This window comes from Rhinolophus sinicus, linkage group LG05 (genome assembly GCF_036562045.2).
Source record: "Rhinolophus sinicus isolate RSC01 linkage group LG05, ASM3656204v1, whole genome shotgun sequence".
NCBI classification, from domain to species: Eukaryota; Metazoa; Chordata; class Mammalia; order Chiroptera; family Rhinolophidae; genus Rhinolophus; species Rhinolophus sinicus.
This window is the reverse complement of record NC_133755.1, coordinates 129,819,740-129,841,916: the sequence shown is the minus strand read 5'-3', so window position 1 is coordinate 129,841,916 and position 22,177 is coordinate 129,819,740. Positions and strand designations below refer to the sequence as shown.

The 22,177-nt window shown below is 32.7% G+C and overlaps 1 long non-coding RNA gene across 5 annotated transcripts in view; it reads right to left on the bottom strand.

Annotated features, from left to right (window-relative positions):
- The window catches only part of LOC109453591 (uncharacterized), an 878,050-nt gene that overhangs the window by 273,309 nt on the left and 582,564 nt on the right, over positions 1-22,177 (bottom strand). For all 5 annotated transcript variants that reach the window (XR_012496688.1, XR_012496691.1, XR_012496692.1 and 2 more), the window contains one exon: positions 4,457-4,528. This is a non-coding gene — a long non-coding RNA (uncharacterized LOC109453591). The remainder of the gene's footprint in view (positions 1-4,456; positions 4,529-22,177) is intronic.

The following is a 22,177-nucleotide window of genomic DNA, read 5'->3' as shown; positions in this document are numbered from 1 at the left end:
GTTTACCATAACAGGGCATTTAAAAGTGACTGAGCTTTTACATGTGTGATTATATTCACATTTATTAAATAATCTATAAGTGTTTACTTACCAATAGAAAAAAAAATACATGCTTGATTGAGAAGAAGTGAGAAAAAAGTCATGTATAACCAAACACTGTGTGAATGATATTAGATTATGAAAAACAAACCTTAGAGATGATTTTTGATTTCCTTGTTAATATTCACTTTTCTCCCATAGTAAATGTCTACAAATGGCTGAAATTAATAATTAAACAAAATGTGATATCTTGTGACTACATGTAGGAAAACAGTTTTGAAAACCTGAAAACATAAACTGCTCATATGTAGCCAAAAGAGAATCACATTTTTCATCTTTAATCTCATTTATATAACTTTCTAGAGGAAAGGGAGCACATTAATGGCAATCATTTTCAGCTTAGTTACTGAAACCCATTTGAAAAGCTCTGCAGCAAAGGAGGGACTAGAAACAAAAACATAGTGCTCTCGTACCGGGAGAAATGCAGCCAAGTGTGACAGTGATGTCCTCCCTCTGCTAATTGTCAGCCCAGTGGTTAGTATCTGGTGCTGACTCATTCAGCCCCGATGTAGTCAGCCTTGTGCCATGGCCAGGGCCTCAATACTAGGGGAGAAGTGGGGTGGGTAGAGGTTTCTGCTCTGAGATACTTTATACTCTATTAGAGAGAGATTACCAGGAGACGTGTAAAGAAGTAAATAATAAAAGATTAGATAATGAAACCTATTTTGAAGACAAGAGTCAACATTTACTATCAAGTAACTGAGCAACAGTAAAGACGATAACCAGGGAAATTCTCTTTTAAGAGGGTGATATGTGAGATTTTTAAAAAGGAACTATGGAAAATATCTAGCACCTTTCATTATTTTCTACTGTAGAAAACTCTCTAGAGGGAAAACTTAAGAACTGATTAAAACCAATTTCACTCAAAAGAAATGTGTCCAAGATTTAGATAGAAGTGTGAGAAAGAATGGTCAAAAGTGAATCAGAACATTTAAAAAGTATGTTAAAATGTCTAGAATTCTTACATATGGACAAATATGCTTGGGCTCTGGAGTCAGACAGACCTGAATTTACATCTGTTTCTGAGGCCACGGCCAGAGTGGCCTTGGGCAAGTCACTTCATCCCTCTGACAATACCTACTTCATAGACCTGAGTTCTGTCGGAGACATTCTTAGCCTTCTTACAATGTGAAAAACACTTCATCATACAAAATAGCAGTTTACAAATGCCTGCATCACTAAAAAAAGAATTGGAGGATACGAAGTAGAAAATGCTAAGGTTAATTATGTTTTCAACGAAAGGTAAGGGATGAGCAGGATTTGGATTTTATATAGGAGTCAACAGGAAGCTCACATAAGCAGAAGCAGGGGAGTGCTCCTTCCCTATAAACCTCCTTTTGTAACTATTGGAAATACCTTCCAAATATCCTTGCTATTATCGTCGCAAATGGCTATATTGATATCTTTCCACCAGACTAAAAAGAAAATTTTCAAAATACAAACTCAGCAGTAAGGAATTATTTTGATTCTGTACACATAATTACTGAATAACAATTATGAGCAAAGCAGGGCTCCGGGAGACACAGGGACGAGTAAGCACTCTGAAGGAGTTGACAGTCTAGGTGAAAAAGCAGGAAGATGATGCAGAAATAGCAAGCCTACTCAGGATCCCAGAAAGCTGGTTAGGAAAGCTACTGCCGTCCACATTTCTTTAGTATTTGCTTCACTCTCTCTGAGGGAGGTGTGACAATGAAATCACCTAGGACTGGACTTTAAAATACCTCAAAGCCCTTAGAGTGAACTCTTGAACGCAAGCTGAAAATTTGAGTCTTTGGACCACTGTGTCTTTCTGAACGCCTTATCTTCAAGGTCTCTACCTTCTCTGCCTCTCTGGGCAACTTTTCAACAGGTGAGCCTTTAAACTGGCTGTGCACTCTCTAGCACTTAAAACCAGAGAAGTGGCTGCAACGCTACTTCTCATTTTCTGGATAAACACATACTCTATAAAACCTGGTCTTCTCCACATACTTAAAACACTTAACTGCGAAGGCCACAACACACACCTTTTACTGTTTTCTACTCAACACTGTCCCTACGTTTTATTGTGCAGTAGGGCTGATACCAGGACTGTAGCTTAAAAAAAAAAAAAAAAGAAAAAGAAAGAGAGAGAGAGAGAGAGAGAGAGAGAGAGAGAGAGAGAGAGAGAGAGAGAGAGAGAGAGAAAGAAAGAAAGAAAGAAAGAAAGAAAGAAAGAAAGAAAGAAAGAAAGAGGTTTCTTACTGATCCTTGAAGGTAAATTTAAATCAATTTTATTCAGGTATAATTTACCAAAAAAGGTACCTATTTTAAGTGTACAATTTGATGTTTTGACAAATTTATATATCTGGTTAACTATCATCACATTAAGATATAAAATATTTCCATCTTTGATCACTTATTTTATTCTTTGCTTAAAATAAATCACTAGGAGTGAAAAGTACATACATTTTTAAAGCTTTCAATATATATTGGCAGTTGCCTTCCAGAAAGTTGTTACAATTAGCCATGCTTTCAATTGTGGATGAGAATGCTAATTTAGATAAGAGGTCATTGCTCTACTGGCAGCCCTGTTGGCCCTTCCTTTAAGATCTGAATTTTGATTAAAGGGAGGGAAAGAAGCTTTAAAAATGATTTCTTTGCTTTGACAATTAATATTGACAAATCATTATAGAAGTGCAATCCTTAGGAGAAAATTAAAAGCACGTAAGGAATATAAACTGTTGATATGTGTTTAAGAAGATTGCAATCTAATATAACTGCTTTAAATTATATATATATATATATATTTTTTTTTTCAAAAAGAGAAAAACTATCAGTGCAATAACATTTCCATGTGAGAATTTTCTCTCACAGCAATGCTATTCCAAAGGTAGTCCCTGGGCCAGTGATATCAGCCTCACCTGGGAACTACTGAGAAATCACCTCCTGAATCAGAAACTCTGGGCTTCAGGCCCCTCAGTCTGTTTTAACAAGCCTTCTAGCTGATTCTGATGCACCGAGTACAAAAAAGGAGGGTCTTTGAGGATGTTGTTAAAGGAGAAAAAAAACTAAAACCCTTTCCAGTACTCAGGAGTAAAAACAGCTCTCATTAATCACTGAACAGTTTTTTTTTTTCAGCCTTTCCGTTAAACTTTTAGATCTAGGTATCTTATCTTCAATGTTTGACAGTACTCCTTATGATTGTCTCCAGATTTAAAAATTCATGATTGCCATGTGCAGAAGTCTGAAGTTGGGGCTATGGCAGATACAAAGAAGTCATGAGTCATGGTCTTTAACTTCAAAGAACTTACATTTGGTTGAGCAGCAATAACATAAGTAAACATACAGGCTCCTTTGCTAACTATGAAGGGCATGACACAGATAGTAGGCCACACAGGTACCAGAGAAACATGGAGATGGAGATCTCATAGAGGAGATGAGCTTACTGAGGGCTTTGGTGGACAGCATGGGCTTCTTTGTAAAGATGCAATGTGAGTTGTGCATCCAAAGTTGTGCAGGTTTTGTTTTAGTGGATGAGGATGAAGGAGGGCATTTATGGGGAGAAGGCAGGCAAATCAAATAAACTGTATTTTAGGAAGAGTGGGTAGGTGTTTGACAATGTTGGAAACTGCAGGTAGGTGCATAGCTTCAGATGAGCCTGTAAAGGAAGGCTGAGTTCAAAGGCTATTGCAAAGTCACATTCTTTTTCTGGGTATTTTGTGAAATACACAGTTTTTAAAAGTGGTCCCCTGGTCAGTATAAAATAAGAATCTCTGTGTAGGATGCAACTGGCTAAGCAATCAGAATACAAGATCCATATTAAAAGAAAACCAACTCATTTAAGCAATATGCATCAAAATATTTTTGTAGTTGATGAAAAAAATGTAGACTCGAACTATAATTTTATTCTTGAAAACCTTTGAAATTTACCTGCTCACAAAATAAAACTTGAAAATTTGCATATTCTTTACAGAGAGAATTGTAGCTAATGTTTGGCATATTATTTTATAAAAGCTTTGTTATGACCATGTTTTCTTGTGCAACGAAAAAACTCCAAGTATTTAATGTTAGCTTAATAAATTCAAAAAAAAATTTGACTCTGCTTTGGGACATTGGGCTAGGCACATGCAAAAATTAGGTTCAACAACTTACACAAACTAGTCTTGGTATATTTATCTCATACAATTCTCAGGACTGTGTTTCTCTTTAGAGAAATTGCAATAAAATTAGAAGTACATGCGGAAAGGTCAATGAGAGTCTAATAAATGAAGAACTTCCTCTTACTAGAAAGTTTTATGCATAGGAATCTGATAAAGATTTTTAACACCATTTCAAATTAATCTCATTGGTCTACTGACTGATAGCTGTAAGTTAGCTGTGGTTTGTTGAAGTAACTTACCGGTGTGGAAAATGTTGCATTCAGTGATATCTTCTGCAAACTCTTCACCTCTCCTGAGTATGATATTTGCATCTAAAGGCAAAGGATGATATAAAAGTAGATGTAACAAAACACAGAGCAGAGGTTTTCACTTTCAAGTATACTGCGTTTATTAAATTGGTCTATAAGGTTTATGATTAAGTATCGACAGTGCCATGAATCATAAATATGCAGTGTATCCCACCACACATTGCAATGATTATTGTGGTGCTGATGATAGAATTTCATATTTAGAGAGTTCTCTTAAACTAAGGGGCCCAAAACATCTATGTAGTTTTAACCTATAATAGTATTTTCTAGAAGAAAAATTAGACTTGGATCGTGCCAATTGCTACCTTGTAAATTGGGGATTAAATAAAGCAAAGTGTGCAGCTTTGTCTATGCACTGTAGAGGTTTGACTACAAAATGTTCAATTGAGTGCTTGACTGCCTCGACTGATGCTTTATTGAATCGATCATCGTGGAAACACAATTTTGCCTTTAGATAGTCGTTTGTTGGCCTCCCCTAGTCAAAATCATTTTGCTTTTAATAGCTCTTTGAACTAACAGAGTTTCTTAAAGGTTTCTTTGAAAACCTCCCTATTACTTATCTCTATAAATAATAACAGTATTTATAATAGCGCTCTCTGAGCTGTTACCTCATTTTCCTGTCTAATAATGTGACATCTGACATATTTATTTGAAAGGAAAAGTGACCAAGAATTAATCCGTGGTAAACCACTAGCACTTGAACAAGTTTGCAAATATATGGCATTATGTAGCAATTTCCTAATACTCTCCACATAGTACCTATTTGAAGCAGAGAGTAAATAAAACTTAGCTCTCAAATATCCCTCAGATATGTTTATTACAACTTTCACCAAAAGCATTTTCTATTTCACTATCTTATTTCTGGGTTATACATTAAAACTTCAGTAAAATGTAAAATAGTAGATAAGATTTTAGCTTTCACAGACAAAACTGAAAATTAAAACTAAGTTCCTACATTCAAAGATAGAATAACTGTAACAACATTTATAACTATTACGTACAGCAATGTAATTGACACTGGTAGGTCTCTGTATGTCAAGCACAAATAATCACATAATATCCAGGACGAAGATGTGAGAAACTTCATAAATACCTCTTTCTACAGATAGGTGTTTTTCCATTATGTGACTGTACAGATTCAAACTTGATGCTCTCATATTATGATTAAAATAAACTCTAAACTTCAATTCCTTCTTAAATCACATCATTAGTAAGAGAAGTTGTATGTAAATAACAGTTCTATTTGCATCTAATAACTTGTGCATATTTAATAACCTCTTATATATATAATTTCAGTGATGTCTGGGCAAGTAGTATTACAATTTATATAATACACTGACATATGATCTCACCTGTAACCCTAATTAATTTGAGCCTCTGTGGCTCAGTCAATTCATGAAATCATATTCACAAAACCACAGTTAAACCACCAAATCGTAATTGAAAAGAAAATTCAATCTTTGTCTCTTTCAAATAACTTTGAAAAAAATCTAATCCATAATTCATATCTACCAACAGATTTAAAGCATGCAAACCCAAAAGCTTATTCTCTCATAATTTGTAGGGACTTAAATTTTTAAAAAATAATTTTAATTAGAAACAATTTCAAATCTACAGAAAAATACAAGTAGACTAAAATAATTTTTTTTGCTGAAATATTTAAGAGTAATTTGTGGAACTGATGCCCCATCACATATGAATTACTATGTACTTCTTACAAATAAGTACATTTTTTCACATAGCTGCAACACAGTCAGGAAATTAACATTGATACATGACTACCATCTAATCCTCAGACCCCTTTGAAGTTTCACCAACTGCCTTACAGCAAAAGGATCTAGTTCAGAATCATGCATTGCATTAGTTGTCATGTCTCATTAGTCACCTTTAGTCTGGTACAGTTCTTCAGTCTTTTCTCGCGACCTTGACACTTCTGAATATCACAGGCTAGTTACTTTGTAGAATATCCCTTGATTTGAGGTTGTCTAATGTTTCCTCATGACTAGATTTAAGTTATGCATTTTTAGCAGAAATATCATATGTGATGTTGTATTCTTCTAATTGAATGCCATATCAAGAGGCACATAATTTTTATTTATCCTGTTAATGATGATGACCACTTTGGGTTTTCTGCTTATATGTTTGTTTTTGGCTGAAACAATAAAATTTTATTGTCTCATAGTTCTGGAGGCTAGAAGTCCAAGATTAAAGTGTCAGCAGGGTTGGTTCCTTCTGAGGGCTATGAGAGAGAACATGTCCCATCCTCTCTTCTAGCATGTGGTGACTTGCTGGCAATCTTTGTCATTCCTTGGTTTGCAGAAGCATAGCTCCAATTTCTGCATTCATCTTCACATGGCACTCTCTTTTTGTGCATGTCTTTGTGATCAAATTTCCCAATGTTATAGATCCCAGTTATTATGAATTATAGGGACCCACCATATTTTATTATGACCTCATCTTAACTAATTACATAAGTAAAGACTCTTTTTCCAAATAAGGTCACAGTCTAAGGTAGCGAGGGCTATACTTTACCATATGAATTTTGCAGGGGACACAATTCAACCCATAAGAAAGGCAGAAAAGATTGCTGCTTCCAGTCTACATCCTGTTCCTGTCAGCGCCAGTTGGTTCCAGAAAATAGTTAGTTCCTATTTCTAGGTGTGTGGTTTTTTTCTCATACTCCTAGAAATAGCCTCGTTGTACCCCCTTAAGTCACCAGTATCAGCTGGCCAAGGACACTCCCTCAGAATCAGTCTCAGCCCTATGGGGATCCTTTTCCAAATATCTAGATTCAACCTTGTCCCCCAGCATAACTGAGGAATAATTAACAAATATAATTGCATATATTCAAAATGCATCACATGATAATTTAATATACATATGCATTGTGGAATAATTATCAAGATCAAGATAATTAATGCATACATTAAATGACATAGTTAACTCTTACGTGTGTGTGGTGAAATCACTTACCTGTATGATCTACTTTTAGCCGCTTTCAAGTATATAGTATCATGTATCATGTTATTAATTTTAGTCACCATGCTATACACTAGATCTCAGAATTTATAACTAAAAGTTTGTACCCTTCGACCTATGTCTCCCTATTTCCCTCTCCACCAGACTTTCGCAACCACCATTTTTGTTCTCTGCTTTTGTTAAATTGGCTTTCTTTTCTTTTTCTTTTTTTCTTTCTTTTTAGATTTCACATATAAATGATATCATACAGTATTTATCTTTCTCTGGCTTATTTCACTTATCATAATGTCCTCCAGCTTCATCTATGTTATCACAATGGCAGCATTTCCTTTTTCTTAAGGCTACATAATATTCCATTGTGCGTATATACCACGTTTTTAAAATCCATTTATCTGTTCAAGGACATTTAGAGTGTTTCCATATCTTGGCTGTTGGGAATAATGCTACAATGAACATGGGAGTGTGAATATCTTTTTGCGATATTGATTTCATTTCTTTCAGATATATAACCAGGAGTGTGATTGCTGGGTCATATGGTAGTTCTATTTTTAATTTTTTGAGGACCTTCCATACTGTTTTCCATAGTGTCTACATGAATTTACATTCCCATCAACAGTGCACAGAGGTCCTTTTCTCTCCACATCCTTGTCAACATTTGTAATCTTTCATCTTTTTGATAATAGACATCCTAATAAGTGTGAGGTAATATCTCATATGGTTTTGATTTGCATTTCTCTGCCAAATGGAGATGTTGCACACCTTTCATGTACCTCTTAGCCATCGGTATGTCTTTGGAAAAAAACGTTCATTCAGGTCTTTTGCCCATTTTTAATTTAATTATTTGCATTTTTGCTATTGAGTTATAGGTGATGTAGTTTTACATTCAGAACACCCTAAAGACTCTACCAAGAAACTGATAAATGAATTCAGTGAAGTTGCAGAATGCAAAAATCAACATACAAAAATCACTTGCATTTTCAACACTAATGAACACTCAGAAAGAGAAATTAAGAAGGAAATCCCATTTACAATATCATCAAAAATAATAAAATACTAAAGCATAAATTTAACCATGGAGGTGAACAACCTGTACACTGAAATAAATTAAAAACACAAATAAAAAGAAAGAAATCCTGTGATATTGGATTGGAAGAATTATCTATTGTTAAAATGTCCATACTACCCAAAGTGATCTATAAACTCAGTGCAAGCCCTATACAAATTCTAATGGATTTTTTTTTACAGAAATAGAATAAACAATCCTAAAATTCATATGGAACCACAAAAGACCATGAATTGTCAAAACAGTCTTAAGAAAGAAGAATACAAATGGAGGTATCACACTTCCTGATTTAAAAATATATTACAAACCTATAATAATAAAGAAGTATGGTGTTGGTATAAAAACAAATGCATAGACACATGGGACAGAACAAAAAGCCCAGCTATAAAACTACCCACATATTGTTACTAATCTTTTACAAAGGCTCCAAGAATATAAAATGAAGAACAAATAGTCTCTTCAATAAATAGAGCTGGGAAAACTTTATATATGCATATACATATGCAAAGAATGAAATTAGACCTCTAGCTTACACTGCTGACAAAAATTAAAGATTTAAATGTAATACCTGAAACCACAATATCCTAGAATAAATCATAGGAAAAAAGATCCTTGACATTGGCTTAGGCAATGATTTTTTTGGTTTTGGATAAGACACCAAAAACACTCGCAACAAAAGCTAAAATAAACAGGGAGGACTACATCAAACTAAAAAGCTTCCTCTCTTGGCGTCTTTGTCAATGGATGATTTTTTTTTTTTTTTTTTGGTAGTCATATGATTTGATTCTTTTTCCTTATAATTTGTTTTTGCTTTGTGATTACCATGAGGCTTTCGTAATGCATCTTACAATTATAAGTGCATTTTAAGCAAATAACAACTTAAATTCAATTACACAAAATTGAATTTGTGTAATTGCCCCACCCCACATTTTATGTTGTTAATATCACGATTTACTTATTTTTATACTGTATATCTATTAGCAAAATATTGTAGTTTTAGTTATTTTAACACTTTTGTTTTAATCTGTATGCTAGAGTGCAAAGTGACTTATACACCACAAATGCAGTATTAGAGTATTTTGAATTTGACTATATATTTACCTTTTGAAGTGAATTTTGTAGTTTCATATAGTTTCATGTTACTAATTAATGAGTTTTCTTGTTACTAATTAATGTTACTAATTTCAGCTTGAAGAACTCCCATTGGCATTTCTTTTTAGGCAGGAAACGTGGTGATAAATTCCCCTGGCTTTTGTCTGTCTGGGAAAGTCTTTATCTCTCCATTTGGGAAGGACAACTTTGCTAAGTAAAGTATTCTTGGTTGGCATTTTTTTTTCCCTTTGAGTTGAATATATAATCCCTCTCTCTCCTGGCCTTCAATGTTTCTGCTGAGAAATTTGCTGATAGCTTTATTGTGTTCCTGTGTATGTGATGAGTCTTTTATTTTTTTCTTTCTGTTTTCAAAATTCTGTCTTTGTCTTTGATTTCTGAGAGTTTGATTATAATGTATCTCAGTGAAAATTCTTTAGACTTAATGCTTTGGGGGATCTTTTTGAGCTTCGTGTACCTGGGTGGCCATATCTCTCCCTAGATTTGTGAAGCAACAGGTACCTTAGGAGTTCTATCTCAAATTCCGTCCCTTACTGTGTTCTCTATCATCCCTCCCTCCTCCATTAGGTAGGTTGTTTTAGAGCCTCTCACTAATTTTTCACCCTGTTCCTCAGATTTCTGCAGACCTGCCTCTCTCTATTTTACTTTCCTAATTTTTGCATCATAGAAAACCTGGAAACTAGGCTAGCAGAAACTCTCCTTCAGAATAAAGGATAAAAAAGAGGGTACCTTGGGTAAAGATGTATTGAGAAAAGTTCTATTTATTTTCCTTTGGTGTCCTACTTACTCACTTACCTCCAGTCCCAGCCTAGGGAGTATAATAGCTACTTAAAAGACATGTGGTTAAGAGTAGTAATATAGCTCATATAGAGGACAGAACATAATTTCACTTTTGATTTTTAACTGTCATAGCTGTATTTTTACTAATTTAGCTAGCCAGCCACATCATTATTTTGAAAGCATTTAAAAAATAAACATGCTCAATAAAATCTTAAAATCATATACTTATTCTACATGTGCTTTCTTCAATTTTCCCTTTCAAATAAGAGATGATATTGAATGTGTAAAGTCTTAATGTATATGAAAAATCTATATGCCAGTTATATAATTCCATATAGCAATTATAATTATGTGAATGAAAGTAATAAATATGTATAAAGAATAAATAAATGCATACAGGAAAAACACAGCAATAGAAACTACTTCAAAATCAAATTCTAGAGAATATTTTGAGGAAAAACTAGAGAGTGGATTAAAATTATAGTTGATAGTGAAAATTGATGGCCTTGAAATAAAGTAGAAAAAAATAAATATTTATAAAGTAACTACAAATAATTTTATTTAAAAGACATCATTAGGAAGCTCTTAAAACTTGATGATAGTCTCAGAAGGAGACTAGGTGAATATATATTTCCTCTGAAGTAAACTTTCCTCCATAAAATGTCTCTGACACCTCAAATTATGAATTACTGTGGACTTCATTGAAGACCTAATAGCTTCAGTGTTTTTCATTTTCTTCTACATTAAATATTTTCAAAGAGAAAAATCTGGTTTGTTCAACAGAAGAACTAACTACTTCACTAGGTTATCTAATTTCTCATTAAACCTGCAATAGGTTCGAGTAAATAAAATGTTCCTTTTTACTGGCTATGTACTGGACTATTACTGTGGAATAATCTGAATATTTAACATAACATATTTAAATTTGAAGACATCATTTAATAAAATCTGAACTAATACATTAAAGAAGGTCCAAATAGAATAGGTAAAATGTAGATCAATTTCATAGCTCATGATAATAAATAGTGGACTTTCAATATAATTTTGCTAAATGAATGGAAAAATTAAATACTGAAAAATATTCACTTCAAAACAGATATAGTTTAGTTATTCCCATCCATTATATTTTCTCAAAGCAAATAATGTTACTGAATTTTCCAACTGTAAATAATTATGTACTTTATTTTTCATTATTTTGGTAGTATTGATGACTCTTCTGTCCCATCTCAACCCCCAATTTTTAAAATGAGAATAAAATGCATAGGATATATATTGTTTAACAATGTATCTTTCCTTATTTGGAAATAAGCAAAAAGTGCTCTATTTCCTACAGAGGTTTCTATTAACTCCATCTGTACTCTAAGGACAATCCCAAATTTTAGAAAATGATTTGTAACCATATTCTGGAAGAGCCACATACATTTATGAAGAGTCCCAGAATGCATATGGAAATAGTTATATCTACTGGCTGAAGTTGTTTGTTTAACAGACACATACACAGAAAAAAGTCACTGAAGTGTCTTATGGTGATTCAAGGAATCAGTTATATAATTGAATATATGTATACGTGCATACATGTGTACACATATTTGTGTATATGTATATATGTGTGTATGCATGTGTGTGTGTGTGTGTGTGTGTGTGTGTGTGTGAGACTTAGAATACTTCTGGGTATATAGCAAACATAAAAAAGCATTTGCTAATATTATTTTCCATTGATATTTAAAATATCTTAAGAATGTTGGAAAGGAAATGCTAAGTAAAATTTAGTTTTATCTTATCTATTTACAAAACTATAAATTCATGAAGAAAATACAAACATGCAACCTCAGTCATTTCTTAGATTATAATCCAAGAATTAGAGCGAACATATTATATTTATAATACATTCACTTCTGTTCTCATCATTTCCTACATTAATCATTGATATTCTACTTCAGAAACAGTAAAAAGTGGAGTTTTTAGTAGATTTCTAGTTGGGAAATTTAGGAAAGTGTAATCTGATGATAATGAATTTCTTAATACAGCTACCCAATCTAAGTGGCCAGAAGCCTCAATTGTTTTTGTTTGTTTATTTGTTTGTTTGTTTTAAATAAGTGCCACAAATTCCTAAAGTAAATAAACCTTATTTAGGACAGAAGGCTCACATTTTGGAGGAACCATATTGGTGTCATAAAAATCCCATAGCACTTTAATTCCCAATACTTTTTTAATCAGAGTTCAGGTATTGATTGAGATGCTTTTCTGCTATAGAAAGATTTCCAGGTAAAACTGACATACCTTAAGACAATTCTTTAATACATTTTACTGTTTGGATACTGTAAAATGAAGAGTAACACAAAAGATAATACAAGAGTATCCCAGTCAAACTAAACAAAGGGTGATTTTACAAAATATATACCGTGTTTCCCCGAAAATAAGACCTAATCGGAAAATAAGCCCTAGCATGATTTTTCAGGGTGATATCTCCTGAACATAAGCCTTAATGCATCTTTCAGAGCAAAAATTAATATATGACCTGGCCTTATTTTGGGGGAAACAGGGTAAGATCCTTCCTCTTTCTGCTTCTTTAAGGAATAATAATTTACAGGTAAAGTTGAAGCCCCAAATATTTTCCCCTCAAATTCTTTTTCTCCTCCTCCCTCTCTAAAAGGTACCATTGCTATGAATTTGATCTGTATCTAGTCCACATTTTTATACCTTTACTACACATATGTATACTCATATAAATCTCTCAATAACTACCATATAAATTGCAAGTTCTGATATACAGACATTTTATCATTAGATTTAAAATATGTCATTCCCATTGTTATTTTTTTAACCAGTGAGATATTTTTAACCACAGGAGAATTTTCTGATATTTTTATATGTTTATATTATTCATGATTTATTGTACAATTATATTTCAGTAAGAAAACTTGGTTTGTAAGCAATTAATTCCTTGAAATTTGTTGGGAACTACTTTTTGACCTACTAGATGGTCACTGCCTTTTGTAACTGTTTTATGAGAACTTTAAAAAAAAAATGTATATTCACTATTTGTTGGGGCTATATGAAATCCAACTTAAGTATTTTTGTGAATTATCCTTAGGCAATTTGGCCATACTCTACTCTTAAGCTGATTTTTTAGATCTTTGTGCCTTTAAATTGAATTATTTTATTAATACAGATGATTTGCAGCAATCATTTATACATACCAACCTTCCTATAAGTATCTTGAAGTCCAGGTTCTGTTATCTTTGGTGTTCCCAAGATACCTTGCTTGAGAGTTTCACCTGAAGCAAATGTGACAGTATTCCACTGCAAATTCCACTGAACATATCCTACAGTTGAAGCATCTAATTTAGGGTGACTTCTGGAAAAAAGAGGGTTATTGTGCCGATGTGTGAGGCGTATACCCACGTATGGCAATGCCACTGATTTCATCAATGAGAACCCACTTTTAACATTCACAATGCTATTAGCAAGACTTGCACCAAAGAAAACTCATTTCTAATACTCATGATAGTTAGCAAAGTCTCTGGTGTTGATGGGACTCAAAGGTAGTGAAGCACTTTTAGCAGCCACTTCTAGAGTGTGGGATTTTAAATTAAATGCTCTTCAACCACCGATGGAGCGTGAATTTCTGATGAAACAACTGATCTAAACCCATAGAATATATATCATGATGAATACACCCATTTATACTGAACGTTGAATGTTGAAGTAATTTAAATCACAGCTATCAAAACAATCTTAAAGTTTAAATCATCTATATCCTTTTGACTTGAAATCTGACTGATCTATCCTTTTTTGACAGAAGGATATTTAATCTTTCATGCTTGTGGATTTGTCCAGTTCCCCTTGTAATTTTATCTGTATTTGTGTTACATATTTCAAGGTTATTTGATTAGCTATATACAGATTCAATTTTTTATATCATCTTGGTGGATTGTTACTTTTAGTGGTTTGTAATGTTTCTTATTAATTTAATAATGGTTTTGCCTTAAAAACCTGCACTATCCAATATTAATTTTGCTACAATGTCATTGTTTGGGACAATGTTTTCTCTCTGTCTCTCTCTTTATATATATACTTAAGCTATGAATGTCATTTCAATTGTATGTTTCATATATAAATATAAATATCACCAATCTTTCACTCTGTCATTTTAGTCAGGTCCTTTACATGTATCTCAATTAGTGATATATAAAATTATTTCCAGTGTCATATTTTTATTTCTGTTTATATTGATTTTTCTTTGCTTCTTCCTTCCTACCTCTTTCCCTTTTCTATTTCTATTTGTGAACTGATAATGTTTTTCTTATCCTTCTCTTTTTTGTGTTTTTTTCTGCTAATATGAATGTTACTGTCATTCCTTTTGTTCCCTTTAAAATTTTTAGCAATAATAACATTGTATTTTTGCTAACAACTACAGTCTTTTTGTAATGTTTTAATGCTATTATCTTTACACCTCAACCATTTAATATAGATCAGAATTTCTCAATCTCATCACTATTGACATTTGGGACCAATAATTCTTTGTTGTGGTGCTGTCTGTGCATTGTAGGATGTTTAGCTGCATATATGGCCTCTGTCCATTACATACCAAAGCCCTTTCCCCAACGGTGACAAAAGTGTCTCCAGACATTACCAAATGTCCTCTGAAGGACAGAATCACCCCCCAGTTGACAATCACCAATTTAGAGGCCAAATAAGATGGATAAAGATTCTACTTTGCTATTGTGTAAGGAAAAGAAAAAAAGGTAAAATTTGTAAGATGATATATACCTAACCATCTTGTACAATTAGCCTCTTAATTAACTGCTAGAGGAATTAAAAACCAACCATATGTCTAAGTTTTTAGACTTACAGTTCTTGCAAAGTTGTTTGATCACCACTTATTTTCCTATCTTCATGAAACGTCATTTAAAAGCCAAATAAAAGCAAAAAGAGGTTTTTACCTTTAATTTTATTTCCCCCAAAGTATCTGTGTGCCTACAAAGATTTAGACAGCCACTGGGCTGGATTCCCAAGCCAGGATTCCCATAGTGAGACAATTGACTTGGCATCATATTGACAACATATAAACAACAGTTTGTCAACAGGCTTCACATTAGTGACAGAACATTTTTTGGCAAAATAGAGGCATCCTTCTGGGCACCATGGCAAAAACAGCTACTCGCTTTCATGTAGGAATCCTCTGTATGGAGTACCAAATTAATTAAAAGATTATAATTCTGACATTTGTTTAGAAAATATTTTTTATGGAAAAAATACAGCAGAATTTCTACTGAAAAAATTGCCTCTAGCGGTTTATTCATAGTTGCTATAGACCTATAAACTCTGGGTAACTGTTAGAAATTTGTGTTTGTGTTGTACTTTATTTTGATTAGATTTGATTATTTTCATAAGTTAAAATTAACAGTATGGAAGTCATTATTTGACCAAATTTGGGGAACATAAGTATTTTCCCATTATGATGATCACAAAACTATACTTTATTCTGCTTTCAAAGTTAGTTTACAGAAAATGAAAATGAGAAAGTAAAAGCAAAACTGCACATTTAACATAATTCATTCGAAATAAGTGTAAATAATTTGTTATAGCTGTCAAAGAATAAAGTGAACTGAGAATCATGGGAACAAGCAAATAAATGCTCAAAGTGAAACTAATTTTCCGAAATGTGTAAAGAATCAAAAAAATTTAAACTTGAATAAATAACTACTTCAGCACCCATATCACTTAGTTGATCCAGTTGGGCATATAAACCCTGAGTATACATCTGTGACTAGAAATTCCTCAAGATAGACACAGAATAGACTCTGCTTAACCTTCTATGCCCAGCTAAGTTCAACATTGTTCAGAGAATTTCAAAAATATTCACTACAGGTACATGCTTGTGCTGCTTTAACCCAAAGGCAAAAAGTATTGGAAATTGATAAGGTCATTAGGAAGATCATAAACATAAATGTTAGTGAAGCTTGAACTACTAAACCTAAAACTCACTAAAAATTATTCAAAAAGCTATTTTAACATGTGGGCCCAGATTTTGTATGTGCTGTTTGACCACAACAATATTTAAAATAATTTTTAAAATTCTAATAGATTATCATTTTCTTGAAGTCGTTTTCCATATAAATGACATCTCTGCCCTGTGAATGTACATTCTAGGTCCCTTAGGTTGATATTCCGTTATACAATCCTTTTTCAACAGTTCTGTGTGCGTAATCTATGCCAGTACTATGATGAGTATAAAGGTAAGATACACTCTTGCCTCTCCAGGAACGCATGGTCTATAAGAGAATATCAGCACATTGACTGACAGTTACAGAAGTGTCCAGAAAATAATTAAATACCCCACACTTATGTTTGTGATTAGCCTGACAAAGTGTGGAGGGGGTCACTGAAGGCCAGGTCATTGTATCAGAAAGGCCAGAAGTAAAACAAAATGCTCTATGTTGGTACTTGCAAATAGAGAGTAAAAAGAGATGAGGATGGAAAGGAGGTAGGACCTGTGCATGATGATAGACATGATGATAGAGAGTTTGGACTTTATTCCAAAGTCTTTTGGATGCTTCCGGAGAGTTTTGAAGAAAGAATGATTCAAGTAGTGTTGCATGTTTGAAAGTTCATGGTTATGGAAATATGGATGGGGCTATTTGAAAAGGAGGGAATTCTGGGATGGAGACCAGTTAGCAGGCTCTCTCTGGAAGAAAATGTAGAGAAAGGCAAAGAACTAGTTTCCATCTAGTAAAAGGAAAAATAAGCCAAAAGGTGATTTAATTGAACATGGGAAGTTGAGGGGAAAAAAATGCTTCTAACATTGGTAACCATATAGATTATACATAGTACTGTAATGTGAGATAGCATATGTAAGGAAAGAAAAGATTGTAATCAGCTCCGCTTTGGATATTTGATATTTAACAAATATTTATTGAGCATCTATTCTGTTCTAGGAACATTTAGGAGCTACTGATATCACAGTAATCAAAATAGACAAAAATATCTGCACTTATGAAGCTTAAATAAGGTAAATACGTAAAATATTTGGAATGCCAAACAGTGATAAATAAGATAAAATAGAAAAGGATATGAATTGTGGATCTTGAAATTTTAGATAATACGAGCAAGGAGAAACTTCACTGAATAAATGACTTTTGAGTAATGCCTTGAGTTGAAGCAATCGTCATCAATATTTATGAAAAGGAAGAAAATTACATGAAATGTTTATTTGCAGTTAAAAAAGAGAAATCAGTAAGAATAATAATTGCTTTTGAAACTGCAATAGATATGAATGAATAATACCCATTTTTAAGTATGTTTTTCTTTATTTTATTTTCCATTTACTTACTCATTTAGCAAAATTGTACTGAAGGCCTACTATGTATACAACATGAGGATCTGTGGGATATTTTCCATATTATTGCTTTTACTTTAAAATATTTGTATAATATAATATAAACTTTATGTATTTACCAATATAATTGCTATTTCTGATGTTTTCCATTCCTTAGTATAACCCAAGTTCCCATCTAGTATCATCTTCATTCTGCTGGAAGGAATTCCTGTAATTTTTTTTTTTTTCTTGGTCCTTTGACCACCTTTACTCATTTCACCTCCTGCCTCTGGCAACAACCCAACATTTCTTGTAATGAGAATCTGCCCGTGATACATTCTTTTAGCTTTTATATTCTGAAAAAATACTTTGCTGTAGTTTTTGAAATATTTTTATTGGGCATAAAATTCTAAGTTGACAACCTTTTCTCTCCAGTACTTTAAAGACGTTGCTCAATAGTTTTCTTACTTACACTGCTTCCAACCAAAAATCTGTACCATCCTTATTTTCATTCCTCTGCAAATAATCTTTTTTGTGGATACTTTTTAAAGATTTTTCTCTTTATCAGTGTTTTGTACTATTTGATTATGGTGTGCCTTGCTGCAATTATCATGTTATGCTTGATTTCACTGAGTGTCTTAGATGTATGTGTGTATCTGTGTGTGTGTGTGTGTGTGTGTGTGTGTGTGTGTGTGTGTGCGTGTGTGTGTGTGTGTGTGTATCACATTTGGGTATTATTTTTACTATTACCACTTCAAAAAAAGTTTTGGTCCCCTCCTTTCTCCAAAATATATAATGTATCAGATGTCTAGATATGTATTAGGCCTTTTGAGGGTATCCCACAGCTCAATGATTCATTTTTTATAGAAAAAAATAATTTAGGGATAATTATAGATTTACAGGAAGTTGTAAGATTAGTACAGAAAGGTGTTGTGTTCCTTTCACTCAGTTTCTCCCAAATATTATATTTTAAATAATCATAGTATAGCATCAAAATCAGGAAACTGGCATTGATAAATGTGTATGGATCTTTCTGAATTATTTTATCATGTGCATATTTGTGTAACTACCACCAGGATCAAGGTATAGAACTGTTCAATCAGCACAAAGGTCTCCCTCATACTATCTCTTTATAGTGACACTCAACCTCTAACCTAACCAATAATTAATTGTTTTCCAACTCCAGAATGTTGTCATTTAGAAAAAGTTATGTAAGTAAAATTATGCAGTATGTGACCATTTGAGATTAACTTTTTGTCGCTTAGCATAATGCCCTTGAGATCCATCCAAGATATTGCGTGTATTTATTGCTGAGTGATATTTCAAACATGTACCAAAATTTAACCATTTACCTATTAAAAAACATTGGTTGTTTACAGTTTTTGTCTATTAAAACTAACCTGCTATGAATAATCATGCACATGTTTTGTGTGGACATAAGTTTTACTTCCTCTGGGATAAATGCCCAGAAGTGCAAATGAATAGGTTATATGGTAAATGTATAATTAGTTTTTTTAACTGATGAATTACGTAACAGAGTGTCTATACTATTTTTACATTCCCACCAGCAATGTATGAGATCCAGTTTCTCTGCATTCTCACCAGCAATTGGTATTGTGATTTTTCCCACCAGTGGTCCCACTAAGTATGTAATGATATCTGATTAAGGTCTTAATTTGCATTTCCCTCATGGTTAGTCATATTGAGCAGTTTTAAATGTGCTTATTTGCCACCTGAATATTTCCTTCATTAAATATCTGTTCATGCCTTTACCCTGTTTCTGAGTTCTTTATATACTCTAGATAAAAGTTCTTTGCTGGATACGCAGATTACAAATATTTTCTCCCAGTCTGTAGGCTGTCTTTAAACAGGATCTTTTGCAGAGCAATAGTTTTTAATTTTGAAGAAGTCCAATATATCTATGTTTTCTTTTATAGATCTTGCTTTTCGTGTCATGTCTAAGAACTCTTCTAAATCCTAGGTCCTGAAGACTTTTTCCTGTTTTCTTTCAAAAGTTCTAAAATTTTATATTTACATTTAAACCTATGATCTATTTTAACTTAGTTTTGAATAAGGTGTGAGGTTTAGGAAGTTCATATTTTGCCTATGGATGACCAATTGTTCCAGTCCCATTTATTGAAAAGACTATACTTTCTCAGGTAAATTGCTTTTGAAACCTTGTCAAAAATCAGTGGCTGTACTTGTATCGGGAAATTGTGGGGTCCTCTTCTGTTCCATTTTTTTATGTGTTTATCCCTCTGTCAATACAACAGTCTTGATTTCTGTAGCTATATAATAAATTTTGAAACAGGTAGAGTGACTTCTCTATTATTCATAATTGTTTTAGCTTTTCTAATTGCTAAGCTTTTCCATATGAATTTTAAAATTAGTCTTTCTATAACAGCAAAAATGTTGCTTGCATTTTGATAGGAATTACATTAAATCTGCATATCCATTGGGGAGTCTTCCAGTTCATGAACATGGTGTGCCTCTCCATTTATTTAGATCTTTTAATTTTTTACCAGTGTTTCGTAGTTTTCAGCATACAAAACCTGCACAGGTTTTATCAGATTTATACTTAGGTAGTTCAGTTTTTTTGTTTTTCGTTTTTTTTCCCGGTAATTGTAAATAGTACTGTATTTTAATTTTGATATCCACATATTCATTCCTGGTATACAGAAATATATTTTTTATGTTTATTTTGTATCCTGCAACCTTGTTGAACTCACTTATTAATTCCAGGAGGTGTGTGTATGTGTGTAGATTCCTTGGGATTTTTTTTTTTTTTTGCACAGAACTTCATGTCATCTGCAAATAGGGACAATTTTATTTCTTCCTTTCTGTATATAAGATTTTGTTTATTTTCCTTGGCTTTACTGCACTAGCTAGAAATAAAGTACCATAATGACTAATAGTGATGAGAGTGGACATCTTGCTTTGTTCCCAGTCATGGTAAGTGGAGGGCAGTCAGTCATTCACCACCAGTATTATGCTAGCTATAGGTTTTTTGTAGATATTATTAAGCACGTTTAAAAAAGCTCTCCTTTATTATCAATTTACTGAGAGGTTTTCTTTTATCAGAAAATGAGCAAAACTTTGTCAGATGCTTTTTCTGTATCTATTGATATGATCATGTATTTTGTTTTTCCTTTAGCCTGTTAATATGGTGGACTGCATTGATTGATTACTGAATATTGAACTCGCCTTCCATCCATCCCAGGAATAAAATCCACTTGGTTATTATGTTTTATATATTGTTCTATATATTGGTGACTTTTATTTGCTAATACTTTGTTAAGAATATTTTTATCTATATTTCACGAGCGATATTGGTCTGTAGCTTTATATGTTTATATTGTCTTTGAGTATGATATCAGGATATCACTAACTTCATAGAATGAGTTAGGAAGAAGTATTTTCTTCCCTTCTAGATTTTGGAAGGGATTTTGTAGAAGTAGTGTTAATTCTTTAAAATTCTGGTAGAATTCTTCAGCAAAATCATCTGGGCCTGGAGATTTCTTGGGGATAAGTTTTAATTACAAAAGTTATGTCCTTAATAATTATAAGCTATTCAAATTTTCTATTACATATTGGGGGAGTCGTGATAGCATTTGAGTTCTAAAAAATAAGTTGTAACATTCATTTGTGTAGAATTATTTAGTGTTCCCTTATTAGCCTTTTAATGTGTATAAGATCTGTAGTAATATCTCATGTTTAATGTCTGACATTAGTAGTTGTAATCTCTGTTTTTTTTATCATTTATCAGTCTTGTTGACATTTATCAATATTCTTGGTCTTTTTGAAGAAGAAACATTGTTTATTTGATTTGTTTCTGTCATTTTTCTGTTTTCAATTTCATTGATTTCTACTCTTATTTGTATTAATTCCCTCCATTTTCTTGCTTTAAGCTTATTTTGCTTCTGTTTTTTTAGGTTCTTCAGGTGGAAACTTGGGTTATTGATTTGAAACTTTCCCTCTTTTTTAAATATATGCCTGTAGTGCTATAAATTTCCCTCTCAGCATTATTTTAGCTACATCGCACAATTTTTGATATGTTTGTATTTTCATTTTTTGTTCAATTTAATGTATTTTTAAATTTTTCCCTGGAGACTTTATCTTTGATCCATGGATTATTAAAAGTATGTTGTTTAGTGTCCAAATGTTTGGAAGTTTCCCCATGTCTTTCTATTATTAACATCTAGTTTGTTACTAGCACAGTAAGAGAACACACTCTATGATTTTCATTTTTTAAAAATATTTCAACGTTGCTTTATGACATAACATATGGTATTTTGCTATATACCGGGGCTGCCAAAAAATGTGTACATGACTTGTATTCATCTTTTGTTATCAGTATATATTGAGAATTACAATTATAATATAGTCTTTTCCTTTCTTA